This window comes from Oryctolagus cuniculus, chromosome 2 (genome assembly GCF_051225735.1).
Source record: "Oryctolagus cuniculus isolate XC-2025 breed Fujian yellow rabbit chromosome 2, ASM5122573v1, whole genome shotgun sequence".
Lineage (NCBI taxonomy): Eukaryota > Metazoa > Chordata > Mammalia > Lagomorpha > Leporidae > Oryctolagus > Oryctolagus cuniculus.
In genome coordinates, this window is record NC_142868.1 from 53,942,165 (window position 1) to 53,965,794 (window position 23,630).

Sequence of the window (23,630 nt, forward strand, 5' to 3'; positions counted from 1 at the left end):
TAAGAAATAAACTCAATAAAAAGCTTTATTGAAACATACTTGATATATCATTAACTATGTATATTAGTAACATTTTAAATATTTTGACATTGCAAGAATCCGGAAAACAATTTCTGCAATCAACATATCAAATGCATCTATCAAGCCTGAAGATTTCTGTGTATCCCTTTGAAATCTCCTATTTTATTCCACCATCATCAATCATATGCAACTACTGATCTACTTTTTGAATTTCTGTTACTTAAATTTTTATAAAACATTACATAGATGACAGAGATATGTGCTTTTCATTAGTCTGAACTATTTAAATGCATAACTATATTTGAGATTCAAACTGTTATAGCTTGAATCAATAATTTATTCTGGTTTATTGCTGAGTATACTCAAATATATTGATCAATTATAAACATATTTACTTGGATATTTGTCTCTTGGTTATTTCAGTTATTTCTCAGCTGACTGGTGGTGTTTAGTACTCTTTATTGATCATCAGCATCTAGAGAAAGATTTATTGAAGTTTTTTCTCCATTTCTTATTTATTTATTTATTTATTTATTTACTTGAAAGAGCTACAGAGACATGGGAGAGAGAAACAGATTTTTCATCCACTGGTTCACTCCCCAGATTTTTGCAACGGCCAGAACTGTACCTAGCAGAAGCCAGGAGCCTTTTCAAGGACTCTCATATGTGTGGCATGGGCCCCAGCACTTGGGCCATTTTCTTCTGCTTTTCCCAGGCCATTATCTGGAGTTGGATCAGAAGAGGAGCAGCTGAGATTCAAACTGACACCCATAAGTGATAGCGGTGTCATGGGTGCAGCTTTACCAGCGACATCAGAATGATGGTCCCTTTGCTCCATTTTTTAAATTTTACACAAGCAGACATTGATTCTTAGCATTGAATAATTTAAATATATCTTGGAAACGGATGTCAAATAGTGTAAGTGGGTAGAACCAACTTCTCACTATGGTTGAAGTATGCCTGGCCATGGTGATGGCTCAGAAGGGCAGGAGTCACCACACCTGCTCAGGACAACAGAACACAACAGGTGGGGACCAGTGGCTGTCCCAAGGTGAAGTGGGAGGAAAGACTGCCCAACCTGCCAAGGACCACCACACATGTGGACAGGAGTAGAGCCTCCAGGAACCCTCTGGCTTTCATCAGGGCCTTCCCAGATCACACTGGCTTCCAGCTGCTCTGTACCTGTGGGAACTACAGCAACTTACCCTGCAGAGCCTGTAAGGGGGAGGAAGGCACTGGTGGGTGTGGGGCCCCCGGCTTCTGATGAAGACAGCCTGTCAGGAAGCACTTATTCCAGAACCTCCCACAGGTTTGCTGGGAGGAAAATCAATCATTTCACAACTCGGTGCAGCTTAAGGCTTCATACTGTTCTAACTATGACCGCCACACTGGATTCCAGATCAGAGTTTAGTGCTGCAAGAAGTGTCGATGTGTCTCACCCTGCCTGAGCCAGAGGGGCTGATTCACCCACCTATGGACATGAGTGCTCTGCAGCCCTTGGCTTTGCATCTTACTGCTCAAGAGCTGTCCTCCATGACCTTCTGAGGAGAAATGGGTTGTCATATGATTTTGCTGCTTTTCCAGAATCTTCCTGCCTGGCCTGGCCACAGGGAGGAGTTGCTGCTTTCTGGCCTAGTTTCCCATACAACGTTTTCCTCGGTTGGGAAATCAGGAGGTAAACATTTGCTTAATTTTGGAAAGGAATCCCTTGTCTTCCTCAGTCGCTGGCCTAGCCTTGCTTCCTGTGGAGCTGTCCGTGGTGCTGCCAGTGGTGCTTCTGTGGGTGGCGCCATTCGCTGTCCCCTCCCGTCAGTCTCATCCTCTGCATAGCTCAAGATCAGGCTCTGCTGCCAGCTCGTTAGCCTCTTTGGAACTCTGATCTTGACATGAATGCAGTGAGCTCCGTAGCCGTAGCTGCTAATCCTGGGGATGCCTTTCCCAGTCAGCTGAATCTTCTGATCTGCCTGAATCCCAGAGGGGATTGTCACGTTGATTGTCTAGCACAGCATTTGAGGTCTGACTTCCCCCCAAGAATGGCCTGAGCTGCAGAATTAGAGGTGGGAGTGGATGTATGCGCTGTTCCTCTGGAACACGGGGCTTTTCTGCATCCTGCACGTGGCAAAATTTTCTTTTTCCCACAGGCATTCTCACAGGCCATCCTCGACTCCTGCAGGCCCCAGGATCGCCACCCGCTTCTGCTTGGTTTTTCCCACTCCCCTGCAGATCACACAGGGAGTCGTGATGATAGAGCCATGACCACCACATCTCCCACACCTGGAGTGCATTACAAAAGGATAGGTGTTGATGATTTCCATGCCGGAGCTGCCACACTAGTGGCAGTGCTGCACCTTGGTGCCAGGCTCATTCCCCTTCCTGTCCCAGTGCTCATATGTGTCTGTGATATTCACAGTGAACCCCTTGTTGACACCCTTGGCCGCCTGATTGAATGTCAGACTGCAAGATGTATTCCTGAGGCTGATCTAAGATGCCCTGGAAATCTCCAAATGAAGATGAGAACTCCCCAAAGATCTTTCGGAACAGCTCCTCAAGGTCAACAGTGGGGCCACCTCTCCAGTAGCTCTGCCCAGGGCTGCTGGCCCCTGGATCAATCCAAGTGGAGCCCTAGGCATCCTACTGCTTCCTCTTAATCTCCTCACTCAGCATCTCATAGGCTTCTGCCAGCTGGGAGAACTTCTCCTTTCTGCTTCCTTATTCATGTCATGGTGATATTTCTTGGCAAGCTGGTAATAGGCTTTCTTGATATCTTACTGGCTGGCATTTTGAAGCACTCCTAAAATCTGATAATAAGCTTCTTTGGCTAAAAGGGCACTTGTTATACAATTTATTTCGGTACTTCTGTACTAAGTCAAGTGAATCAAGTTGTAATTGCCTTAACTAACATTCCAACAAACTTTCAAAGGTGTTATTGCCAACAACCTTGGAATCTGAAAAGGTAAAAACTATTTTCTTACCTAAGAAGGTAAAGGAAATCACTAAATGTAAATCTAGTAGTGATCAAGAAGATGTTAGCAAATCAATTCTTAGAATCAATTATTTTATAAGCGTATTTTCAGTGTGTGACTTTTTAAACAAAATAAGGAAAATGTCAAATCTTATAGAAACAGATTTAGAACTAAAAATACATTTTAAAAATAAATAAAAAGTAGGTGAATTTTTTGAGACATGAAAAATGGAGAAAAAGGATGTAACTAATTTAACATCTGAATACTTACATTTTCTCAGTCACTCATTTAGGACTTACTTTTTATAACTGTTTTAGCCCCACTTATCCACATCATTGGATAGCAATAGATTCTGTTCTTAAGACTTTTTCCTTAAAATATAATTTGCTAATAGAATTCCTTGATTCTCAAGTTGTTCCTACATGAGGTATTTCCATGATATCATTTGTTCCTCTCCTTTTCTATTTGTGTACACAATTTATAAGACTCATTACCTTTGTAATCATGAAGTATTTAAATATGTTGTTCTCAACATCTTTGCTGATTTAGCAATGGATTTGATTAATTGTCTTATTTTCTTGATACTTCTTGCTTCTATGCCACAGGCTTAATAAAATACAAACTATTATTTTTTGCTGGGAAGCTGTGGTTCTACTTAGAGATGGAAGCAATTATTCATCATGATTGCCATCTGCTTGTTCAGCCTCTAAGAAATCTTCATGCTAAAATTATGCCTATCAATGTAGCAGTGTAACACCTTTCACATGCTAAAAACAAAATGAAACAGAATGGGAGACAAGTGTATGCTAAAAATTTGCAGCATCTTTCTAATCTCTTTAATTAATCTGTTCTCCTTTGGCCAATGTGTTTCTTTCTATTGAATTTTATTTTTTATTTTTATGAATACAGAGAACAGATCTCATTTCAAAAGAACAATTCTAAGAATTTAATAACACTCCCCCCACCTCCCTCCTTCCTTCCTTTTTTTCCCTACAATTCTTATAAAAGCATAATTTAAATCCACTCTATAATCACAGGCTTAATAGGCCACTAACAATAACATCAGCAAGTGATAAATAGGAGGACTATAATTCCGCAGGAGTATAAATAAGGACTAAAAACAACAATAAAATTACAAGTCTGTTTCATTCCTATACATTTTTTATTCTATATAAACTACCATGTATCAAAGAAAATAAATGATATTTGTCTTTTTGGGGTGTATTTCATTGAAAATAATGTTTTCCAGTTCCATCCATTTTGTTGCAAAAGACAGGCTTTCATTCTTTTTTATGACTGGGTAGTATTTCATTGTGTATAATTACCACAAAGTCTTTCTTCAGTAATTAGAGTCATCTATTTGTTATGTATTATGAATTGAGATGAAAATAAACATGGAGGAGCAGATAACTCTTTCATGTGCTGATTGCATGTCATTTGGGTAAATTCCCAGCAGTGGGATAGCTTGGTACTATGGCAGATTCATTTTCAGATTTCTGAGGAATCTCTATACTGTCTTCTATAACAGTTGAACTAGTTCACATTCTCACCAACAGTGTATTCTTGTACTCCCCCCCCCCACATATTCACCAACATTTGTTGTTTTTTGAATTTTAGATGATAGCCATTTTTTTTAAATATTTATTTTATTTATTTGAAAGACATAGTTATAGAGAGAGGTAGAGACAGAGAGAGGTCTTCCATCCACTGGTTTGCTACCTAGATGGCCTCAACTGGCGGAGCTGTGCCGATCTGAAGCCAGGAGCCAGGAGCTTCTTCTGGATCTCCCACATAGGTTTAAGGGCCCAAGAACTTGGGCCATCTTCTACTGCTTTCCTAGGCCATAGCAGAAAGCTGGATCGGAAGAAGAGCAACTGGTACTAGAACTAGCACCCACATGGGATGCCTGCACTTCAGTCCAGGACTTTAACCTACTGTGCCACAGCACTGGCCCCATGATAGCCATTCTAACTGTGGTGAGATGAAACTTCATTGTGGTTATTTGCATTTCCCTGATGAATAGCGATCCTGAGAATTTGTTCATTTGTGATTTGTATTTTTTGTATTTTATCATTTGAAAAATGCCTGTTCATATCCTTTGCCCACTTCTTAACTGGGTTTTTTTTTTTTTTCTTTTTTATTTTAGTTGCTATTGTTGTTGAGTTTTTTGAGCTCTTTACAGATCCTGGATATTAATCCTTTATCACTCACATAGTTTGCATATATTTTCAGTCATTGTTTTGTGTGTTACCTTTGCTGTACAGAGCTTCTTAGCTTGATGTAATCCCATTTGCCCCTTTTTGCTTTTATTTCCTGTGTTTTGGGGATCTTTTCCAAGAAGTCTTTGCCCATGCCACTGTCTTGCAGAGTTTTCCCAATGTCTTCCCCTCATAGTTTGATGATATCAGGTCATAGTTTTAGATCTATGGTTCACTGTGAGTTGATTTTTGTATAAGGTATAAGATAGGGGTCTTTTCCCATGCTTCTACCTGAGTAGATATAATTTCCCCAACACCATTTGTTGAAGACACTCCTTTCTCCAGGGATTGATTTTAGTTTGTCAAATATTAGTTGGTTGTAGCTGCATGGATTAATTTCTGGGATTCCTATTCTGTTCCATTGGTTTACATGTCTGTTTTTGTGGCTGTACTAGGGTGTTTTGATTATAACTGTATTACATCTTGAAATCTGGTATTGTGCTGCCTCCATTTTTTTTGTTGTTGTTGTTTAAGGTTGTTTTTGCTGTTTAGGGTCACTTGTGTTTCCATATGAATTTTAACATTTTTTTTCTAGATTTGAGAAGAATGTCCTTGATATTTTGATAGAGATTGCATTGAATCTGTAAATTGCTTTATGTACTATGGATATTTTGATGATATCAATTCCTCCAATCCATAATCATGGAACATTTTTTCCATTTTTTGTGTCTTCTATTTCCTTCTTTAATCTTTTGTAATTTTCATTGTAAAGATCTTTCACATCCTTGGTTTCATTTTTGGTATTCAAATTTCTTGTGGCTATTGTGAATGGTACTGATCTCACAAATTCTTTTTCAGCCATGGCATTTTTTGTGCACCAAGAAACACAAATATTTGGAATATTCTAATAGATCTTGTAATACTCTTTTAGTGATTCAACTCATGATTTAAAATATCTTCCTCTTGTTGTGTACCCATCTGCTATGCTGATGTTATATACTAGGCAAAGACTGTTGGATCATTCAAAGAAGGAATTTCTCTTCAATGCAACCACAAAGATCTTGCTTATATATTAACTGGTATGCATATATGTTACTATTTCCTTCTATTAATTTTAAATCACCTTGAAGTCCAGATTCTTACTCATTTTTCCATTTTAGCAAGGATTCTCCTTTATAAAAAGAATCTGAAATTTCTGGTTCAAATCACTTACTTTAGTTGTCAAACTATATTCAGAAGCAAATCTGAGGCTATAAACTTTTTCTTAGGGGCAAATGTGTAACGTGTTGGTGGTAGATGTCAAATGTTGGTCTATATTAAAATTATCTAACTTAATAAGTATGCTCTATGATGTAATGGTGCTTTGTTATTGAATATTTCCTTGGTGTGTATATTTGGTTTAGTGGATAACATTCCTCGTGGGATGCACTCATTTCATATTGGTGTACCTGGTTTCAAATCTCAGTCCTATTCCTGACTCCACCTTCCTGCTAATGCCCATCCTGGGAGGCAGCAATAATGGGAGACATTGATTGACTTCCTGGCCTTTGGCTTCAGCCTGATCCAGCTCCAGTCATTGCGAGAATTTTGAAAGTGAAAAAGCAGATGGGAATTCTCTGTCTTCCTCTATCACTATGGCTCTGTGTCTCCCAGATAAAAGGAAAGGAAGGAAGGGAGGAAGGGAGGAAGGGAGGAAGGGAGGAAGGGAGAAAGGGAAGAAGGGAGGAAGGGAGGAAGGGAGGAAGGAAGGGAGGAAGGAAGGAAAAGAAGGAAAGGAAAGAAGAAAGAAGGAAAGAAGAAAAAGAAAGAAAGAAAGAAAAAGAAAGAAAGAAAGAAAGAGAAAGAAAGAAAGGAAGAAAGAAAGAAAGAAAACAAAGACCCTGCATTAATCCATGGTTAGTTTCTCTAAAAAAAATGTGTGCCTTTATATCATAAAGTATACCACTATATTTTAGTTCTCATTTGATTATTAACTAGACACTAAATTTTAACTTAAAACCAATATTTTAAATATAAAATAATCATTCCTTAAACCTCAGGAGTAGGTTAAAGTAGTCATTTTTAAAAATATTTTAAATATGCATTCTTTCCAACTGAAACAAGTAAACCTGTATTTCAACATCAAACTAACAGTTATTTCATTTGAAAAAATATAAAATATTGATTAGAATGGCATATTGAAATGCACAAAGCCAAAACACAATAATGACTTATTTAAAAGGACATTTTTGTAAGCTTTTTGAATGATGAGGAATAATTGCTTTCCCTGATAATTTTTTGTTGTTGTCAACTAGATCATGTTTCCATAGAGTGTGGCTATCAAGCAAAAGATACAAAATATTAAATGATTAAACAGTGTAGGCAGTTCTATGTTTAAAACAAGACTTCTTAATTAGAATACACATATTTAAAATGCCCTCCTCTATCTATAGAAATATGATGGCTGAGAATGACTTGTGTGCTACAGCAAATATCTGTCTCCAGTGACATTACATAGTTTAGATGGATGGTCCTAAAAATTGAAACATTTATTCTTGCCCAGATATGCATATTTTAGCATCTTTCTGGAATACTGATGAGAAGGATATCTCTGCTGACAGACTAAATATACTCCCAGAGATGATATTACATATTAATTTTACTTTCAGCATTAACAATTACCTGATGGTTTTTTTTTTTTTTCTATGAAAAGGGAGAGCAACCAATGGGTGCCTCAGTTCTGTGGAATACCTTTTCTCAGTCTCATAGCAACTGCCTCACATAGTCCTTTTTATGATGCAAAGCTCAACTAGCTATTCACTTTCAAAAGAGTTCTCTACGGGGCTGTAAATCATAACATTCATCTAAGAGGTGTTTTGAAAGGATTAAAAGTTATCATGTGAATAATGAAGTTAACACAATAAATGAGAGATAATGAGAACTCAAAAACAGCTCTTTCTGCTATTATTTGTGTTTTCATTTTCATTATTATTCCTCTAAGATTGGTAGTAAGAAAAATGTCCTGGGGAAAGAAGTGGTCTGGAACCTTATCATATGTGAAACAAGACTGTGACCAACCACACCTGCATTAAATGTCTTCCAACTTTTAATACGTACAAACACTGGTAAGTGCCAAGTGGATCTGCATTCCTAGGAGGAATAAAGTGAGAATAAAGTGTCTCTGTGAAGACATAGCTTCATCAGTTACTCCCAAATATTTTAGATATTAAAATATTTTATGTAGATCAATATGTATTTGAAGATTTTAAAATACAGCAAGGTGATGAACTAAAATATTTTTTGTACTTCAGTAGGCATTCAGTTCAATTATAGATATCATTCAGTTCAAATATAGATATAATTATTGAAATTTCTTTCTATTTCACCTAATCATTATGTGAACATTTCACAGGAAATCCTGTAAAAGTTACAGTTGGAGTGATCTGACGTCTATTTTGGCTACCAACACTCTTTATTTAATTTTGTTGTCTTGGTATTCTGTATGAATTGGAATGAATAATTGGAATGTTATAATCTCTTGCCCTGTATATTCTCTTGCTTTAAATCAATGCATTATTATTTGTAATACATAAAATTAAGTCATAATATTTTCAGTAGACTTCTGCCACCACATAGAGCATCTGCCTTGGTCTCACCTAGTAAGTGTGACACACTTGAGAAACATACTCTCATTTTAATCTATGATATAATATTAAATATCATAGATGAACAGTAATGAGCTATTTTTTTCCAGGTCTTCATCTTTCTAGGAAGAATGTAATTATCATCTCCTTTTCAAGGACCTTTTCTAATGCTTAGATGCAAGAGACTATGACAACAATTTTTCTGGTCTACAATAATGGACTGGGAAGTATTCGATTCTGTGGCTTAAGCAGCCAAATTGTTATGTAGTCCATATCATGGCTTATGAGATAAATGACACTTAAATTGAATGTTTGTGAAAATTATACAGGAAGTAGATCATAAGCAGCCCTTATATAGAACATATAGAGAATAGTATGAATATACTCGTGAAGTAGGCAGGCATACAGGTTAAAATTGATCAGATTTGTGAACTGGAAGACCACGCCCCTGTGTGACCTCATGCTCCTCCTACCTGATGCCTTTGCCACACCCCTGTGTGGCCTCATTGCCCTACCTGGCCACACCGGGGTGCCCACCAGCCAATCAGGTTAATTAACCACTCCCCTTTGGAGTGGGTTAAAAGCCTAGGGCACAGTGTGTCTGGCCCTGCTCTTCTTCCCTGGCCTCTTGCTAGGACAGGGCTTGCTGTAGCCCTGCCTGAAGGCCATGTGCTCTACGCTTCCTGGCCTAAATGCTCATTCACATGGCTGGTTCCTGGTGCTCGGTATGAACCCCCATTCACTTCTCTCCCCTAAATAAAGCTCTCACTCTTATGCACCTTTCTTACTAAATAAAAGCATAAAACGTACCATGCTGCCTTGTTTATCTGTGCTGGTATTTAGAATTCTTCTCTAAATATTAAGCAAGAACCATCTTGGCCTTATTAATATCGGGGATTTAGTAATAAGCCTGTGGTGAAATTGTAAGGCACCCCAAATTCCAATAGTGCATGTGGCACCCCGGATAGCATTTCTAGGGAGCTTTAAGGGGCCACATTTCAGGGTATATTTTAGGGGGTCTTTTCTGATTTCACTCAGTACAAAGCTTTAAAATTTATTTTTTGATATAAATTCACAGCTGCTTGTTGAAGATATTAGCACATGTGAATTAAGTATTAGTAATCGATTTTATTTCATAAAGAAAACTGAACAAAAGTGGGATCTGGCCTTAACTTTGGCTTGTATCATGTACTCTGAGAGTATAGTTACATTATTGATTGCATGAAACCAGAAGGCACAAGTCTTCTGGCAAATACTGATATCTACTTTAAAGCATAGTGAATGTTTCAAAGTAACTGTAAATGTAGATAATGATCTAACACCTGCAGTGTAGAAGGCAAACTTCTACTATATGAGGAATGAATTTTTATTTAGATCAAACATCTGATAGCTTTTTATTTAAATCAAATATCTGTTCTTCACATTAATTTCACTTATTGCATGTTTTCTTGTAATAGTGATTAAAACTGCAGCATTGATTGTTTATATGTTGCTTCCATTTGATGCCAGGTTTAATATCTCTGATCCACTGATTCAAATGGAAAATATGTAAATTAATTCCAAATATGGTTTATTTCTTTCTTGTGATTATTAGCTATTGATGATTTAATATTGCCCTGTTCTTATAAATAGAGATTTAGAGCTTGAGGTTGAAAATAAAATAATTTGCCTTGATGTTTATTTGTAAATGCAAGTTTTTGTTGAACAGAAATGTTGTAGAAAAATTATATGCTTACAAAATTAAGAATCTGTAAAGCATAAATGTCTTTGTAATTCAAATTGCACCCAGAAATATTGTAAAATTTTATCAAAAGAAAAAGAAATTGGTGTCCCAAAAATTTATATATGGGCATATCCAAATAATTTCATTGCACTATTTTGTGATGAAGTTTATAATAAATCTAAAGTATACTTAATTTTGCCATGATTTGTACTTTCTCTTTTTTGTCTATTAACCAAAATCAGCAAATTTTTAAACATTTAAACATTACTTTTCTAACAGAAACCTAAAAAGATAAGGAATAATTCTTTCATACCTGAATACTCAAAATTTTATATATGTTATGCAAAATGAGTTGAAACCCATTAAGCAAATTATTCTATATATGGAATAGCAAAAATGTTCCACATTTGAAAATAATGCTTAAGTAAATGGAAAACATCAAAAGTCACTGTTAACATCAATGATAAACACACAAAAATAAGCAATGTATTTTACATAATGCTATACTTGAATTTTGAAACATTATGATCAAAATTTAGATTACCTAGAAATTCATGGAGAGGCTTTATATAGAACAATTTTTACTTGTGTAAGTTTATACTTTCTATCACAATAAAGTTTTAGTAGACAGATTTAAAAATTTTTAAAATGGCCCTAGTTCTTGATTCTATCTCATAAGCAGACATTTTGCAATGTGGCTCAGCAGTGTCTTCTAACAAGAGGCAACTGGTCATGGCAAAAGTGATGTTTTGCCAGCAGAAGCCTAGGTTTCAAGAAGTTGGAATGCTTCTGCTATTAATCTTGGAGATTTTCTAGGCTGTAAGAAGAAGCTAACGAGAAGACAAGAGAGTGCCTACAGAATTCAATTGTCCCTGAAGAGGACAACTGAGACCAGCCTGATGAATGGATGAGTGGGTAGAGCTAAACCCAGGTAAGTCAGACTTGCTGAGCAGAATAGCCCAGTCACTTCAAAGGCTTATGATAAGTAATTAATCATTAATTTAATCCACTCAACATTAGGATTGCTTGTAATTGCCAATTGATGAAAGCATTAACATGGAAATGTTTTCAAATTTGTAGCATATAATTTAAATGAAATGCCCAAAATGTTCATAAGGATAACTTTTTGAGTTTTTGAGTTTGAATTTCTAAGCATCTTCCTTAAAAATGAAAAAAAAAGGAAAATGCTGATAAAGACAATGAGACAAATTTGAGCATTTCAATTGAAAAAAAGAAAGGAAGAAAAAAAAATAGAGATAAGAATGTCCTCTCAATTCTCTATGCAGATCAACAATACAAAAAAGACCATTCCTCAATTTAAAACTGACATCTACAGAAATAGTTCAGAGTCATTAATCAGTGGAACTTTAGCAGCCATAGAAAATACAATGAAAAATTAAATAGAATTAGGAGTGGGAAAGATAACATTATTCAGATAAATAATTCACATAGTATTTGAGACAGATACAATTAAGAATTAAGTGGAGTGTCTGAATCAAAAGGTGATAGATAACTGTGTTCTTGTTAAGTGAAAAATCCTGCATATAAGAAGCCTGTCTTTATAAATTTATAAAAATACACACACATATAATTTTTATATTATAGAAATAATTTAAATAATAATTACATCTATTTTCAAAGTTCAATAATTTATTTATTTCATTTAATAAATTATGTATATTTTAAGTATTTTAAAGCGTTAACTGTCACATTTTTTCCAATTTTAAAGATGTTATATTGTACCCCAATCATACAAGGATATTTCAGTTATTCTAAAATACAAGTATACTTCAGTTATTCCAAACTTGGTAATATTTATTAATAAAATCATAATTTTGTTTTTAATATAGACTTTTAATAGTCAATATTTGCCATGCTAGATGACAAATTTTCACTTTAATGACTGTGTTTTAATGAAGTGTTTGCTCTGTTGTTACTGTTTATTAATGTATTTAAGATGCTTGCAGGTAAAAAAGAGTAGGCATCCAGAAAAAAAAAATGATGGGAAGCCTGTGGAAAAATGGAGGATAGCACAGGGACTTGGCAATAGCAATGAATTCCAGAAATTCTCCAGAAAAAGAAATCTTATGTTTAAAGAACTAAACATTGCTAAAATCTCTAGGATATGAGTGAACATAGGATATAAATTGAACCTGCAAGGAATCTAAACTAAGTTTTATGATGAGAATTTTCATTACTCAATAATGATGATTTGTTATCCTTCAAAATGATCTTTCTTTTTTGGCTAATTTTAGCTATTACAGTGAAGAAGGCAAAGTTTTATGATATGGTCATTAAATGAGGAATAGCTATACTTTCTGAAGCCACTAGGTACAAAGCAAATCAGGACACACTTTCCAAGTGATCCATTCTGTCCAATTTTTCATGATTCTACATGCTTGAGCAATATAGTATTGTGCTGTGATGAATCCTACAGTATATTATTTGTCTACCTTCATTAATACCATTTACATACAGTATGATTACCAATAAATCAACAAAATTATAAAGAAAAGTATCTTTCCATTCACTTCACTGCACACTCACATCATACACTTAAAATCATGTAAGTAAAATATCTGAGGATCCTCCCTTCCCTTATATTATTACTCATTTTAACACTTGAAGGATATATGTAGGTTTTGTTTGCCTTCCCACCCATCTGTTCAACTATTCGTCCATTCATCCATCGATATTTCTATCACTCTCATAGTTTAGACCTGTTTTAGAGTAGCTGTTAAATAAGTGACAATGCTAGTGGTCATCCTTGGTATTTTGTTCTTTGATTCTCTCATCCTTCTCATTCTTCATACAGAGTTCAAATCCCCTTTTATTTATAAATATCTATCTTGATCCACCCATTTCACCTGTTCTAATCCTGTTTTCAATAGCAAAGCTATGCTTTTCTCAACATATACTTAGATGTCCAGGACAGCACCTCCCATCAGAGCTTTTCTCTCTCCAGTTTGCTTCAGAAGAATACCAGGATAATGGACCCAAACTCAAATATGCTCATGCAATCTCACTGATAGTAACTCTTTGGAGTTTTCCCATGGAGTTTAATACAGATTCCAGAGAGACGGCATGCACCAGGAACATCTAAGAGGAACATCTAAGGGGAACATCTGTGCAGCCCCCAAGAGAGCCGGCCGGCGGTGTGCCGCTCCCCTGTGGAAGTGGGGAATGTGGCCAGGGGGAACTGCCCTTCCACGGAGGTGGAAGGGACAGTAGCCAACCCGGGAAGAACCAGCAGCAAACCCGGGGAGGGCCGAGCAGACAAAAGAACAACGCAGGGTCCTGTGTCGTTCCTCCACGAAGACGGGGAGCGACATAATGGTGCCGTGACTCGGATATGAAGCCTAGTCAGGGTCTTGTGTCGTTCCTCCACGAAGAGGGGTAGCGACATAATGGTGCCGTGACTCGGATATGAAGCCTAGGCAGGGTTTAGTGTCGTTCCTCCATGAAGAGGGGGAGCGACATAATGGTGCCGTGACTCGGATAGGAAACCTAGGACGGATAGGAAACTTAGGAGGAAAGAAATGGGAAAATATCGGAGAGAGAGACTAGCAGACAGCCTAGGGAAAAGCCGGACAAAAAGGTGCCGGAAGAAACTATTGAAAGCCTAGGCATAGACTTGGATATGGACTGTGGGAAAGAAGTTAGGATTGAAAGCGAAAGTGAAAGCTTTCATAGACTCGGATGCGGACTATGGCGGGGAAGCTAGGAGATTGAAAGCGAAAGTGAAACCTGGAGGAGGCTTGGACTCGGATATGGACTGTGGGGAGAAGCCAGGAGAAATGAGAGGAATATTGTTGGAGGAAAACTTAAGGAAACATACCGGGTAGAGAAAAATGTTAGGGAGGATGAAGCCGCGAGTGCAGGCCGAGGCGGAGATATAAGCCACCTTGGAATTCTTCAAGTCACCCCGGGGAGCAAGAGGCGAAGATCTGGAACCAGAGGCAGAGACGTGGGCCGCCAGGATTCGCCAGGTTAGTCCGGGGAACTTGGACTGAATGCCGGTGGTGGCGGAAACATTCGCAGAAGCCGCCGCGTGCACAGAGAGCATGGGGCATGAATAGATAGGGAACGCGGGGCTGGCGCGAGGCCGTGGTGCGGGCGCGAAGTGCGTGGAGACCGCAGAGCGTGCGCGCAGAGCCGGGAACCCGCCGGCAGGGCGAGGCGCCGGGAAGCCGCACAGAGCCGTGAAGCTGCCGCAGGGCGAGGTGCCGAGAAGCAGCCTCGGGGCGAGCGCCGCCGGGAAGCCGCAGGGATAAGAGAAACAGAAGTTTAGAAGTAAAATGAGAGAAATAGGAATGCTGGAAGATAGAAGTAAAATGGGAGAAATAGGAATGCCCGGACATAGAGAAATAGAGAAATAGAAAGGCCTCCCCACAACATGGCAATGAGAAAGCTTGGATTCGGTCTGCCTGATTAGTGAGGCGATGAGCACCTGCGGGCAGCTAGCAGCTTATGTGCCGCAGGTCACCGAAGACAGGCACGTTATCAACACCAATAAGTCACCCCACAACATGGCAATGAGAGAGCTTGGATTCGGTCTGCCTGATTAGGGCGGTAAGCACCAACAGGCGGCTCGACCAGAGTATGAGCTGCAGGTCACCGAAGATAGGCACGAATCAACACCAATAAGCCTCCCCACAATATGGCGCTGAGAAGGCTTGGATTCGGTTTGCCTGATAGGTTTTGTAAGCACCTGCAGGCAGTTCTAGCAGAGTAGAGCATGCGCTGCAGGGCACCGAACACAGGCATGCATCAGTGCCTAGAAACCTCCTCACAACATGGCGAAGAGAGGACCCGGATTCGGTTTGCCTGATTGATAGGACTTGTAAGAACCTGTGGCAACTCTAGCAAGTAGAGCAGAGTGTGTGCCGCGGGACACCAAAGACAGGTGCGTATCAACGCCAAAAAATAAAAAGAAAGGGGGATCTGTGGGGAGCAATTCGGACTATACTGTTACTGGAATTAAGACTTATTCTATGCATCTGCTCTCCCACAATATGGCACTGGGAGAGAAGAAAGAGGCTTCTACACAGCTGCCTCCAGTTCAGCCAATAAACTGTAGGACTTGCTCCTGATTGGAGAGCAGCGTACTCGGCATGTGGGCAGCCAAGTTAGGATTGGCGGAGGAGGACTATAAAGGAGGAGAGAGACGGCATGCACCAGGAACATCTAAGAGGAACATCTAAGGGGAACACCTGTGCAGCCCCCAAGAGAGCCGGCCGGCGGTGTGCCGCTCCCCTGCGGAAGTGGGGAATGTGGCCAGGGGGAACTGCCCTTCCACGGAGGTGGAAGGGACAGTAGCCAACCCGGGAAGAACCAGCAGCAAACCCGGGGAGGGCCGAGCAGACGAAAAGAACAGCGCAGGGTTCAGTGTTGCTCCTCCACGAAGAGGGGGAGCGACAATTATGATCATACTTGGCTCTTTTTTTGCAAAAGGTTATTATTATTGTTATTTTCATTTGAAAGGCAGAATGTCATAAAAGAGGGAGATGACAGGTATCTTTTTTTTAAAGATTTATTTATTTTATTTGAAAAGCACAGTTACAGAGAGAAAGAGAGAGAGAGGGAGGCCTTTCATCCACTGGCTCACTCCCTAGATGGCTACAATGGCTGGAGCTGCACTGATCTGAAGCCAGGAGCCTCTTTCGGGTCTCCCACATGGCAGCAGAGGCCCAAGGACTTGGGCCATCTTCTACTGCTTTCCCAGGCCATTAGCAGAGAGCTGGATCGGAAGTGGAGCAACCAGGACTCGAACTCATGCCCATATGGGATGGTGGCACTGCAGGCAGCAGCTTTACCCACTACAGCACAGCACTGGTCCCAACAGATATCTTCGACTCTCTGGTTCCTACCCTAGCTTTCTGTAACAGCCAGGGTTGGAGTAGACTAAAGCCAGGAACCAGAAACTCCATCAAAGTTTCTCACATGGGTGGCAAGGACCCAAATGATTGAGCCATCATCCACTGCCTCCCAGGGCACACACCAGTTTGACCTTATTATTCATATATATATATATATATATATGCATATATATAAGCAGTTGTATCCCCATTATTTTCATTTCTTTATTCTTTTGTTTACTTGATTTTTCCTCATTTATCAATCTTATTAGGTTCAGAAAAAATTTTTATTTTAATTTTTTTTTATTTTTTATTTTTTTGACAGGCAGAGTGGACAGTGAGAGAGAGAGACAGAGAGAAAGGTCTTCCTTTGCCGTTGGTTCACCCTCCAATGGCCGCCGCGGCCGGCACACTGCGGCCGGCGCACCGCGCTGATCCTATGGCAGGAGCCAGGAGCCAGGTGCTTTTCCTTGTCTCCCATGGGGTGCAGGGCCCAAGCACCTGGGCCATCCTCCACTGCACTCCCTGGCCACAGCAGAGAGCTGGCCTGGAAGAGGGGCAACCGGGACAGAATCCAGTGCCCCAACTGGGACTAGAACCCGTTGTGCCGGCGCCGCTAGGCGGAGGATTAGCCTAGTGAGCCGCGGCGCCGGCCTAGGTTCAGAAAATTTTATCTTTTACTTCCAATAATAAATTTTTGCTTTAAGTGATCCTTTATTAAATTTGTTTTTGATTCATCCTTTATGTTATACTTTTTATTTCTATATTTTCATTTAATTGTCTTACATTTCCAAACAAACAGATTGACAAATAATTACTATTCATTTTAGGGATGCAATGTAATAATTTTAATGCTTGTATACATTAAGCAATCATCAGATCATGCTAATTATCATATCCATGCACCTCAACATTTTTCCACAATGACTATTTCAATTTACAGCTCCTTCAAAAGCACATAAGAATTCCCTTTTCTCCATGTAGTCACCATTATTTGTTGTTTTATGACTTTTTGGTAATATACATTGAAGATGCTGATAAAATACCTCACTGTGATTTCACATATTTCATTGATGATAAGTGCAGTTCAGCATGTTTTAAAAGAACTTGTTGGCTTTTTGCATATGGTCTTTTGAGAACTGTCTATTCACATATTTTACCCATTTTTAGTTGATATTTTTACTGTTATTTGATTGGGTCCTTACATATTAAGAATATTAATCCTTTTGTAACTGGACCAAATACTTCTGTGGTTTCATTTTCATATTCTGATAAACAAAAGTAAATTACAAAGCTTGTGACTGAATAAAGTGTTCAAACAAATAATACTTGTTTCTACATTCCAGAAACTGGCCTTGAGAAAGCCAGATGCAGTTTCAAACTAATCTAACCCTCTCCAGTCACCATGATAGGAGGTTTGAGTTTGTTGCAACAAAATACAAAGGCCATGATAAGCATGGGCTGTAAGCTGAGTGGGCTTCCTTCTTATAGAAACACTGGAATCCCTTAACCCAATATTTCAGAACTCAGACAAATAATATTTTGTAGCTACTTAGTTGTACAGAACATCCTCCTATGCCCTCCTCATGATAAAACCATCAACAAATGGCACTGGAGTCTGAAAAACCTTATTATTGGACCCAGAACCTGCTTCAGCACCTGGCTCCATAGCCCAACCTCCCTTGCAGCCTTTTTTAAAGCCCCCGGCCATCCTCACTAAGCAACAGAGTAGGTCTTGAGATGCACCAAATCTGCTGTTTTCCTCATCTATGGATGGATTAAACTTTCTCTATTCTATTCTTAACCATCAAATCTTGACCTCGTTATTTTGGTTCAGCACTGGGGACAGAGAGAGAGAGGTTTCAGTAATATTTTTTCAGAAAAACAGCTGGCAAATATTTCTACCATTCTGTATGTTGTCCTTAATTCTATTGCTCATTTTCTTTGTTGTTCAGAAGTTTCCCAGGTTGATATATTTCATTTGTCTTTTTTTATTTTTTGCTTTTGTTGCTTGTGCTTTGAGGTCATATCAAAAAAATTCTTATCAAAATCAATGCCCTGAAGCATTTCCATTATCTTTTCCTCTAGTAGTTTCACAGTTTTGAAGTATTTAAGTCTTTGAAGTCTCCAATCCATTTATATCTTTAAACCATTGTGAATTATGTATTAGTTTTTCATTACTGCAGTGAAATATTTAAGACTTGCTATTTACGAAGAAAGTCTGATGTTTGTAATGGTTTTGGAGATTCATAGTCCACGATATGGTAGACTCATGAATTCAATAACTGACAAATGTGGCAGTAGTGGAACATGGAACATGGAAAGAGTAAAGATCTCATGGTGAGCCAGGAAGCAGAGAGAGTCATTTTCTGTGACTCAGGGTAATAGCCAAGGGCACTTCCCCAATGATCTAAGGACCTCCTACTAGACTCACCTCCCAAACATCATACTTGGATTACATTTTCCACCTTGTTTGTATCATGAACTTAGACTTTGGGGTTAAGCATTTCTATGCATTCAAAAGCCATATAATATTTAAACTATAGCAAGTTGTTCTGTGTTCAGTGAGTTAGGAATCAAGTTTTAATCATTTGCCTATTGATGTAGCACTTTTCCAGCACCATTTATTGAATATAGTTGAGATGGCCACAACCCATAATGGAGTGTTTGAATTTGAGTCTTGGCTCTGCTTCTGATTCTATTTCTGCTCAAGGATATGCAGCAAACCAGCAGGTGAGAACTCAAGTACTAGGGTCTTTGTCATCCATGTGGGAGGACTGGATTGGATTTCTAGTTTCTAGCATTGATTTTTTTAATCCCTGGCTATTGCAGGCATTTGGGGGGTAAGCCAGCAGAAGGGAGCTCACTCATGTTCTTGCTCTCTCTCTCCCTTGCACTTTTTCTCTCTCTCCATCTCTCCCTTTAATTAGTTTTGTAAAAATAATAAAAACATTGTAGCAATAATGTGGCCTACAGTATGGTATTAAATTCCTTCAAAGAGTATTTCCTTATATATCCAAAGGAGGTTATGATAGAGGTAGAAGCCAACCCAAATCTCCTTCATACAAAAGGGTTTGAGATATTTTAAGGGTGTTTTCAGTTTATGTTTTATTTCAAGGTTTTACAAACCACTATGGTTTTAACCTTTTGTGTTCCAAACTCACAGACTGAAGAATTTTGCCAAGTCTTCTCTTCAACTTTTGTCCTGCCAGCTCTATGAATCTCACAAATGATTAGCTCATACTCTCAATGGTTCACTCATAATTCTTGAAACAGCTGCCTGTGCTATTTAAATTTTTATTTTATTTTACTTTACATTACTTATTTGCATTTTATTTTATTTTTTTAATTTATCCAGTACACTGGCCCTGCAATTCCTAATGGCCTTGTAAACTAGATTTATTAAAATTTTACTTTATCCAAATTTTATTTTATACTTCTCCTTGTGAGATTGATAAAACCTATCTAGTATTTCACTACTGGAATTTATATTAACATTTTATTTTCCTATACTGAATTATAGTCTTTATTGTTTTACAATGATGCTCTTATTGCTATGTTCCATCGTCTAGAAATACCTATCATCTTGCACACTTGGGCCGCTGCCACCCACATGGGAGATGCAGAGCAGTACCAATAGTTTTCTGCCTTCCACCTGGCCCAGCCACTTTGGCCCAGCCAAAGTCATGTGACCATTTGAGGAGTGAATTAGCAGATGAAAAATCTCTCTCTCTCTTCTTCTCCCTCTCACTCTCACTCTGCCTTTCAAAAAGAATATAATAATTTTAAAACCAAAAGATTGGCCAGCATTGTGGCATACAGGTTAGGGCTACTGCCAACATCCCATATGGGTGTTGTGCATGTCCTGGCTACTCCACTTCTGATCCAGCTCCCTGTTAATGGACTGGGAAAAGAAACAGAGAATGGCCCACATGTGTGTGCTCCTGCCACCCACATGGGAGACCCTGAATGAGCCTCCTTTGAAGTAGGCAGGCATACAGGTTAAAATTGATCAGATTTGTGAACTGGAAGACCACGCCTTCACCATGCCCCTGTTTGACCTCATGCCCCTACCTGATGCCTTTGCCATGCCCCTGTGTGGCCTCATTTCCCTACCTGGCCACACCTGGGTGCCAATCAGACTAATTAACCACTCTTTTTGGAAGTGGGTTAAAAGCAGGACACAGTGTGGCCTGGGGGGCTCTTCTTCCCTGGCCTCTTGTCAGGAGGGGGCTTGCTGTAGCCTCATGCCTCCAGGGCATATATGATTTATATTATATATATAGTATATAAATGGCATAGGTTTATATATATATATATATATATATATATACTGCATGCCTGGTTAATAAAGCTGTATATTTTGTATTACATATATGGCATAGGTGTGATATATATATATGCATGCTACATGCCTGGTAAATAGAGCTGTGTCTTTTAAGAATAGAGATATATATTTTATATATGTGGCATAGGTGTAGTGTATGTATATACATATATGTGCTGCATGTGTGGTTAATAGAGCTGCATATATATATACATATAGTATATATATGGATGGCATAGGTGTGGTATATATATATATATATACACACATATATATGCTACATGCCTGATTAATATATGTGTATTATAGTATATATGTATACAGCATAAGTGTAGTGTGTATCGGTATATATATGCTACATACATAGTTAATACTGATAAATCATATTATTATGATTTATATTATGTTTTGTGTGTGTATATATATAGTATATATGTATGGCATATGTGTGGTGCGCATGTATATATATGCTGCATGCCTGGTTAACAGGGACATATGATTTATATTGTATTGTGTATATATATATATTATGTATATACAGCATAGGTGTAGTGTGTATATGTATATACACATGCTACATGATTGGCTAATAGAGCTATATATTTCAGATCATATTATTCTGAATTATATTGTATTGTATGTACATATAATATATATATATATATACAGCATAAGTGTAGTGTGTATGTATATACACATGTTACAATCATTGGTTTATATATATTTTTTACATCATTATTATGATTCATATTGTATTGTATATATATAGTATATATATATATAGCATAGGTGTAGTGGGTATAGGTATATGCACATACTACAATGCCTGGTTAATAGATATATATATATATATATATATATATTTCAGATCATATTATTATGATTTATATTATATTGTATATATATAGTATATATATACAGCATAGGTGTGGTGTGTACATGTATATACACATGTTGCAATGCCTGGTTGATAGAGATATATATTTCAGATCATATTATTATGATTTATATTATATGGTGTATATATAGTATATATATACAGCATAGGTGTGGTGTGTATATATATATACACATGCTACGATGCCTGGTTGATAGAGATATACACTTCAGATCATATTACGATTTATATTGTGATATCTATATAGTATATATGTAGCATATGTGTGGGGTATGTATGTGTACATACATACATAGTTAATATAGCTACTTAATATAGCTATGTATTCTAGATCATATTATTATGATTTATGTTGTGCATATATATAACATGTGTAGTGTGTATGTATACACACATGTTATGATTTATATTGTATTGTATATATATAGTATATATGTATTGCATATGTGTAGTGTGTATGTTTATACACTTGCTACATGCCTGGTTAATAGAGATATATATTTCGGATGACTTGTATGTATACTATGTATACACATGCTACATGCATAATTAATATAGTTAATATAGCTATGTATTCTAGATCATATTATTATGATCTATATTGTGTTGTGTGTATATATATATATAGAATATATATATCATATGTGTAGTGTATATGTATATATACATGCTGCATGCCTGGTTAATAGAGCTATGCATTTAAAATCATATTATTATGATTTTTGTCATATATATATAGTATGTATATAGCACATATGTAGTGTGTATCTGTATATACACATAATATAATATAGGTGTTATATATATATATGGCCTGCGCATAATATGTATGTATATGATATATATATTATGTTATTTATGTTATATTATGATTCCATAGCAGCATTAAATCATGTTATTATTCATTTCTGTTTTTGTTATTTTCGTTCCTGGAGCGGTGTTAGCATAATTAGCTGGTTTTTTTTTTTAATTTTTTGATCTCAGGACGGTTCTCTTCCTTTGTTTGTTATTTTCATTCCTGAGGCGGTGTGAGCATGATTAGCTGTTTTTTATTTTTGAATTCAGGATGGTTTCTTTTACCTGTTTTTTTTTTTTTTGTTGTTGTTGTTGTTATTTTTGTTTCTGAGGCAGGATTATAACAGTCTGAAATGACATTTCTCAGACTGAGTGGTTTATATCTCCTTGGTGTGATAAATACACTAAACCCCATAACAGGCATAGTAGCACTGAAATGCCAGATTACAGGTTAAGGTAAACGATCAGATATATAACTAGGCCAAAGCTTAGCCGTATTTACTTTTTGTGTCCCATGTCACGAAGTAATTTAACTGTGGGCAGTTCTACATCTGCTCTTTTGGAGACTCCCTAAAAGATGTACACAAAGAGACTGTAAAGCGGTACAGCTCTGCATGCATTCCTACGGAGTTACTTCTAAGGGTACAGTTTAAAATTTGCTATGGGGTTGCAAAACCCTTTAGGCTAGAGGGTAATGTTAACATCTTAAGTTTTAAAGTGATCATATAGGTGAATTAAGTGTTAGAGTGATCATGTCAATAGGATTAAGGTCACTCAGTGCTAATCAAAGCCATTGCCACTCTATGAGTCTGCTGTACAGACTGCTTCCCATGTTGGAGCATTTACTCCTCTTTAACTTTATTATTATTAATAATAAACACTTAATCCTATTGATCCTGTAGGACCTGTGAAAATAAAGACAGACACAGCTCTTCACGAGCTTAATTATTCTTAAGCATTTTACATGGATATATTGTATTAGCTATAACTACTTAATTAGATCTAGTTGAAGGGTCTCCCAATTACTAAGTGTACATCTTTCAGGGAGTTTCCGAAAGAGCAGATGTAGAACTGCCCACAGTTAAATTACTTTGTGACCTGGGGAGACAAAAGGTAAATAGGGCTAAGCTTTGGACTAGGCTTCCTGGCCCACATACAGGCCTAGATGCTCTTCCACGTGGCTGGTTCCTGGTGCTTGGTATGAACCCCTATTTACCTCTCTTA

General features: G+C 37.6%; 1 pseudogene; it reads right to left on the reverse strand.

The window, feature by feature from the left end:
* Positions 1 to 1,689: 1,689 nt before the first annotated feature.
* LOC100347211 (dnaJ homolog subfamily A member 3, mitochondrial pseudogene) lies at positions 1,690 to 6,329 on the reverse strand (annotated as a pseudogene).
* Between the last annotated feature and the right edge of the window lie 17,301 nt (positions 6,330 to 23,630).